The sequence below is a fragment of the Lathyrus oleraceus genome, chromosome 6, assembly GCF_024323335.1.
Source record: "Lathyrus oleraceus cultivar Zhongwan6 chromosome 6, CAAS_Psat_ZW6_1.0, whole genome shotgun sequence".
In the NCBI taxonomy this organism is placed as follows: Eukaryota; Viridiplantae; Streptophyta; class Magnoliopsida; order Fabales; family Fabaceae; genus Lathyrus; species Lathyrus oleraceus.
In genome coordinates, this window is record NC_066584.1 from 135,158,910 (window position 1) to 135,166,463 (window position 7,554).

Sequence of the window (7,554 nt, forward strand, 5' to 3'; positions counted from 1 at the left end):
ATTCAAAAGAAATGAAGTATGGGAACTGGTTCCAAGACCTGAAGGAATAAATGTCATTGGAACAAAGTGGGTGTACAAGAATAAATCTGATGAACAAGGGGTGGTTACTAAAAAAAGCAAGATTAGTAGCACAAGGATACACTCAAGTTGAAGGAGTTGACTTTGATGAAATATTTGCCCCTGTAGCTCGCCTTGAGTCCATTAGACTATTGGTTGGAGTGGCATGTATTCTGAAGTTTAAACTGTTCCAAATGGATGTAAAAAGTGCCTTCTGGAATGGCTACTTAAATGAGGAAGTATATGTTGAACAACCTAAAGGATTCACAGATCCAAATCTTCCAAAGCATGTGTACAAGTTGAGGAAAGCCCTCTATGGTTTGAAACAAGCTCCTAGGGATTGGTATGATAGACTCACAGTGTTCCTCACTAACAATGGATACAGGAAGAGAGGTATTGACAAGACCCTATTTGTTAAGAATGAAGGAGGAAAACTCATGGTGGCTCAAATATATGTGGATGATATTGTGTTTGGTGGGATGTCAAATCTGATGGTCGAACATTTTGTTAAACAAATGCAGTCTGAATTTGAGATGAGCCTTGTTGGAAAGCTGGCCTATTTTCTTAGGCTACAAGTCAAGCAGATGGAAGATTCTATCTTTCTATCTAAAAGCAAATATGCCAAAAACATTGTTAAGAAGTTTGGCATGGAGAATGCAAGTCATAAAAGGACACCTGCCCCTACACATCTGAAAGTCTCCAAAGATGAAAATGGTGTTAGTGTAGATCAAAGTCTATACAGAAGCATGATAGGAAGTCTGTTATATCTCACAGCAAGCAGACCTAACATTGCTTTTGCTGTAGGTGTTTGTGCTAGATATCAAGCTGAACCAAAAGTCAGTCACATAAACCAAGTGAAGAGGATACTGAAATGTGTCAATGGCACCAGTGACTATGGGATGTTGTATACTCATGGTTCTGGATCTATGCTGACTGGATAATGTGATGCTGATTGGGCTGGAAGTGTTGATGATATGAAAAGCACATCAGGAGGATGTTTCTTCTTGTGGAATAACTTAATATCATGGTTTAGTAAGAAACAAAATTGTGTGTCCCTTTCCACTGCTGAAGCTGAATACATAGCAGCTGGAAGTAGTTGTTCTCAACCAGTTTGGATGAAACAGATGCTGACTGAAAACAATGTCACGCAAGATGTCATGACATTGTACTGTGACAACCTGAGTGCTATAAATATTTCTAAGAATCCTATTCAGCACAGCAGGATAAAACACATTGATATTCGTAATCACTTTATTAGAGAACTGGTGGAAGAGAAAATCATAGCCCTGGAGCATGTTACTACTGAAATGCAATTAGCTGACATATTTACAAAGGCTTTGGATGCTAATCAATTTGAATGTTTAAGAGGGAAATTAGGGATTTGTATCCATGAGAATTTATAGCAATTAATTTGGAGTGGAAAAGGTAATAAAAATATTGTCTGCCCACTTAAAAGAAAGTGCCCCATTTATGGTAAATCATTACCTAGTATTGGAACTACCATCTATAGCATTTTCACACGCAACCTCAGCTCAACCACTTCCATCTTCCTCAAACTTCATCGACCATCTCTGCTAGGGCAAAAAAAATTCTTTCACAAGCTCAACAAGATGTCACAACATCCTTCATCTTCTGGTTCTAAAAACACCAAACTTGCGCACAAAGCTAGAACACCCTCTATGGACTTTCTTCATGAGGACATTTTGGAAGTGATTCCCCTATGAGTCATCCCAGGCAATGCTCCTGGTCCATCCTCCACTGCTGGACATACTCAAGGTAACAATTCTGATAACACTACCTCTAAAGATGACATGCATCATACAGATCGTGTCATTAGAAATCTTGTCACGAGAATCCTAAATGAAGGACACTCTGTAAAGGGAGTGTCTACTCCTCTGTCTAGAAGGGACCCTTCTCCTGAGGTTGAACCTCACAATGAGAAAGATGATGATTCATCTAGGTCTGAGAAAGATATTGCTGCAGAAGGACTGTGTTCTTTAGGGCAAACCGGGCCTTGTAAGAAATCTGTAGATGCTTCTCAGTGTAAGAAGCATGACTTTGTTGAGAAGGTGATTGACTTGGAAGAAGAAAGCTCAGATGATGAAGATGACAACTTGCTTCATCACTTGAAGCCAAGTGCTGCAAAGAGAATGAAGACCAGAAAGGGGAGGTCTGTGGCTGAGATGATGACAGCCAAAACTGGTAAGAAGGCTACTGCTGCAGGCCCTTCAAAGTCTTGGAGTAAAGTGGAGGTAAAGAAGAGAAATGTAAGAGAAAGTTCTGATTCAGAGGAAGATGTTGAAGATGATGTCCCAAACATTTCTCCTGTCAAAAGGTCAAATGTTAGAAAATCTCCTGCAAAGGTTGCTGCTGTGCACCTGGATAACATTTCATTCCATCTTGAAGATGGTGAAACCAAGTGGAAATTTGTAACCCAAAGGAGAGTGGCTGTGGAAAGAGAACTGGGAAGGATGTTGTGGAAGTTAAGGAGGTCATGAACCTGATTAAGTCTGTTGGTTTACTGAAAACAGTTAGTGGGTTATCTCAATGTTTTGAAGGTCTTATTAAAGAGTTTGTGGTGAACATCCCTGAGGACATTGCTGACAAGAACAACAAAGAGTTTTGTAAGGTGTTTTTTAGAGGAAAGTGTGTGAAGTTTTCTCCAACTGTGATCAATAAGTTCCTAGGAAGAGGAACAGAAGGTGCTTTTGAACTAGAGGCCACAGACAATGAAGTATGTAGGAAAATAACTGCTGGACAGGTCAAGGAGTGGCCAAGCAAAAAGCATCTCTCTGCTGGAAAATTAACTGTAAAATATGCTATCTTGCATAAGATAGGGTCAGCAAACTGGGTACCAATAAATCACATCTCTACGATCTCAAATGCTCTTGGAAGGATCATATTTTCTATTGGAACCAAGCTTAGTTTTGATTATGGAAGGTCATGTTTAAACAAATTGTTAAACATGCTTCCACAAATGCAGTGAAGCTGCCCATAGCTTTTCCCTCAATAATTTGTGGGATAATCCTAAGCCAACAACCTGGAATACTTAACACAAGTGATATCCCTAGTAGAAGAAAACCTCCATTGTCAGTTCATTACAAATTATTTGTAGGCAGTCATGTGAATGACATTGTCATGACATCTACTGTAAAGAAGCCAGCCTCTCAAGGTGGTCTGATTACTGAACTGAAAGAGACCTGTAAGGAGTTGGAGACTGGGCTAAGGGTGGCCAAGGCTAGGAAAGAAGCCTTGGAGGTTATGATAAATAGCTTGGAGCAAGGAGATATGGATAATGTTGGTCAAGCCAAGGAAATAGATGCCCACACCTCAAGTGAGAGGTCTGAATCTCAAGATAAATCAAGTGGCAGTTCTGGATCTGAAGCTGATGAAGATGCTAGCTCCTCTGACTGAGTGGTGGTGAAGATGGTTCCCCTGTTATAATGATGTGATGTTATGGATGGTTGATGTTTGATGTTTGATATTTTTTTGGCAGTCTTGTTTTGATGCCTTGATGTAGTATTATGATTTATCTGGATTTCTTTTTATCTTAGCTTACATGGATGTGTATAATTGTGGTTCTGTAACACCTGACAATATGTTTTAACATTCTATATGTTGTAACATTCTATGTGACATTCTCTGTTGGACTAATAGACATTTATTTTGTATCATTGGTCTCTTTGGTCTATTTTGACTAAAAAGGGGGAGAAGTAGCTAAAGGAGAGCTGCAATTAATATGTGGAGAGTTGCAGTTAATATGTGCTATGAAGTAGCTAGGCTATAAACAGATGACAACTGATGCTGAATAGGATGATGTTTTGTGGAATACAAGTGATGTTGAAGGAGATGTCAGATGGGGTGATGGATGTTATAGGTGTTGTTCAAGGAGATGTCTGTGTTGAACATACTTAGGGGGAGAAGAAGCACATATGTGTTTAATGTGTGTTTACTAGTTGCTATTATAGCTAGTAAATGTGTGGTTTATTACTTCTGCTGCTGCTTAACTGCTGATATGTTTTTTACTATTGTGAACAAATGGACTGATATATGTTTTAGCCAAAATTTTCCAAAGGGGGAGTTTGTTGGTTCTATGTGTTGGCAGCAATTTTGGTAAAACCTAGGATGTTCACAAGTTGTCACAAGTGTTGTCTTGACATAAGATAACTTGTACCTGCAGGATGTTTAAAATGTGAATGTGCAGGATTTTTACTGAGATGTTAGACCCGATGTCATGACATCTGTATACAGAACATTCAGTCTGAATGTTATGTATTATGTGATTGCATTTTTAATGCTAATCTATGTATGATTGATGAGATGATTGAACACGCTATTAATCAGTAATTACAACTAGATTGACTTATTTTCCAAAGAGATATAATCAGCTGTCATGAGAAGATATGAATGGAAAATAGTTTTAGGGTTTTATGATGTCCAAGCCCAGCCAAATGCTTCTATATAAAGGACATGGAAACCTGGTTTTATACACAAGAAATAACGAACGAAATATTGAGAGAGAATAAGCGTTTCAGTCTTGTATGGTTGTGTGTATTGTAAGCCATTCATTCATCCATAGATGATTGAATTGGATTGATTTTTGAGTTGTAATTTGTCCACTCTAAGCTTTGCAGCATGAGTGTGTGTTTACTTGATTAAAGCTTTTAAGCAAGATCAAGTATGTGTCTTTGAAGAGTGTCTTCTTTTCTTTGTAATTCTTGTTTTATATCACTGCTGTGATTGAGGGGGAGTGAGTAGGATCTCATATCTAAGAGTTCTTAGGTAGAAGTCACACGGGTAGAGATTAGGTGAAAAGACTGTAACTTGAAGTTGTTTACTGAGAGTCTTTGAACTGATTCTGTTTAGTGGATTTCCTTCCTGGCTTGGTAGCCCCCAGACGTAGGTGAGTTTGCACCGAACTGGGTTAACAATTGCTTGTGTCTCTTGCATTATTGTTCTTTATCGTTTATCCTGTTTGTATTATTCAGATATTAGTGTCGTGACATTACCTTCGACATCTCATATCTGATACCAAAATTTCAGAGTTATGCGAGAGTTTCAAAATTGAACTCCATAACTCGTCACTCTATCGACCAAATATGAATAAATCAGTAGAAGCGGACAATAAGAATATCAAAAATATCATCCAGAAGATGGTGAAAACCTACCAAGATTGGCATGAGATGCTCTCTTTTGCATTACATGGTTATAAAACTTTAGTCCGCACATCAACTGGAGCAACTCCTTTTTCTCTGGTATATGGTACTGAATTCATACTACTTATCGAATCGAGATCCCCTCTTTAAAAGTCATGATGGAGACTAAATTAGACGAGGAAGAATGGGTACAAACCATGTTCGATCAATTAAACCTCATAGAAGAGAAGCGCATGGCTGCAGTATGTCACGAGCAACAATATCAGCGAAGGCTCAACAAAGCATTCGACATGAAAGTTTGTCCTCAACATTTCGAAGAAGGTGATCTAGTGCTCAAGAGATTTTTAATCATCCATAAAGATCCCCACGGAAAATGGACCTCAAACTAAGAAGGGCCATACATCGTTAAAAAGACCTTCTTTGGCGAAGCCTTAATTCTCACAACCATGGATGCAACGGAGTTACCACGATCTATAAACTCCAACGTGATCAAGAAATAATATGCCTAGAAAAAAGAGGATAAAAACCCCGCTAAGTTGAAAGCCCAGAAAGGGCAACTTAGGCAAATATTGGGGCATCCCAGTGGATTGAAAACTTGGAAAAAGCAATCCAGGTAAAAATTAGGGGCTTATATAATATAAAACTCGATAAGCTGAAAAACCAAAAGGGCGGCTTAGGCAAAAAGGGTATATCATCCTAGTGGACTAACACTCGTAAAGAAAGGTCCATGAAAAAGTTAGGGATATCCAAAAGACATATGACTACAACACTTGTTTCATACTACAATAGGAATTCAGATGGGAGCATTCAATCATCTTTGACAAAAGCAAAGTATTGTGACCTCGAAGACATATGGATAGTAGCATGTGTTGGGTTCAATAGGGACATGAAGAAATCTATTTTTCATTTCCATTTTACCTCTTCTTAAATTTTCGGTAATCTCTCCTTACAAGAACTACTTCTTTATATACTATTACCCATTTACGGGTCAAATCTCAATAAATAAAATTTGTTTTTCGAATCTCCTTCTTTGCTTTTCAATTGATTACAAAGTGTCGATTATTTGTGATTAATGTATTGAAACGTTGGGTATAGTAAAAAAGATTTAAAAAAAAACATGTTTTACTTCAATTTCAAAAATGTCAAAGGGGTCATATTCTTCCAAAATTATCTCTCAAGCAAAACACGGGGTCTATAAATCAACAGTCACAATCTAACCAGCATGAAAGTTTCTACCTTTTCAAAAGCACATTGCATAGTCCCAAAATCAAGAGCATCATGGTCTGTTCGATGGACATGTCAAAGTCTCAAAGGTTGGAGAGTCGGGACATCACGTAAACATCGGTTCCCACAAAGTCATACATTTCATACACATATCATAAAAAAGCATCAACTTAAATGATGCATCATACATAAAAAAAACATACATCAATTCAAAATATGCATACATATGAACATGCATACATAATACATGGCATATGATTTGTGACCACTCTTAGAGGTTCAGTCCCCATCTATACCAATATATTTCCCTCCCCAAGCAGGAAAGCTTATTGGCCTTCCCCAGTAAGTAACACTCTCATAGGCACATTTTCAACACACGACTTCCCCAACAAGCTCATTCGCCGTGAGTCTTCAAATCAATTTATCCAGTAGTAGATCATCCTAAGTGATCATTGTCAACTAGTGAGCAGGTATTCACCTTTCACATCCCCAACTTATCAACCTATCCCTCATATAGGATGAGATTCACTAGAATTTCATCAAGGGGTTGCACCAGAGTTTCACCAAAAGGGCTTCATCCAGAGTGGTCGGGGTATCACTAGAGTCCTATCCAATTCCAATAACGTGATCAGATGATCATATAATCGTATGTAAGTTTCATCTAGAGGGGTTGAAACTAATCATCAGGGATTAATCAATCGGTTCCATCAGATATTTTTCAATAGGTTCCATCAGGGATTTTTTCAAAGGGTTTCATCATCAGGGGTTCCAATAGAAGTTGTATTAAGGGCTTCATCAGGGGTTCTAGCAGGGTTTATCAAACAATGATCGAAGGATCGTCAGAATCCTATATGACATCTATGATCAGAGAAATCGTAGGCAAGTCGATCAATAAGGGTTCTACTAAGGTTCTATCAAAGGTGGGTTAGGATACTAACAGAACATTAAGGGTTGTTCAATCTTTACTAATCCCAGAATCTACTAACTCCGCAGTTAAAATTAGGGTATCTCTTTATATTTAATCATCTTCCACCATGAGGAGATGAAGGCTCACCATCATCATCCTCTCAGTTTGAAGCTAATTAAATAAGGGCATTTGTCGTATCCCAAATTTTGA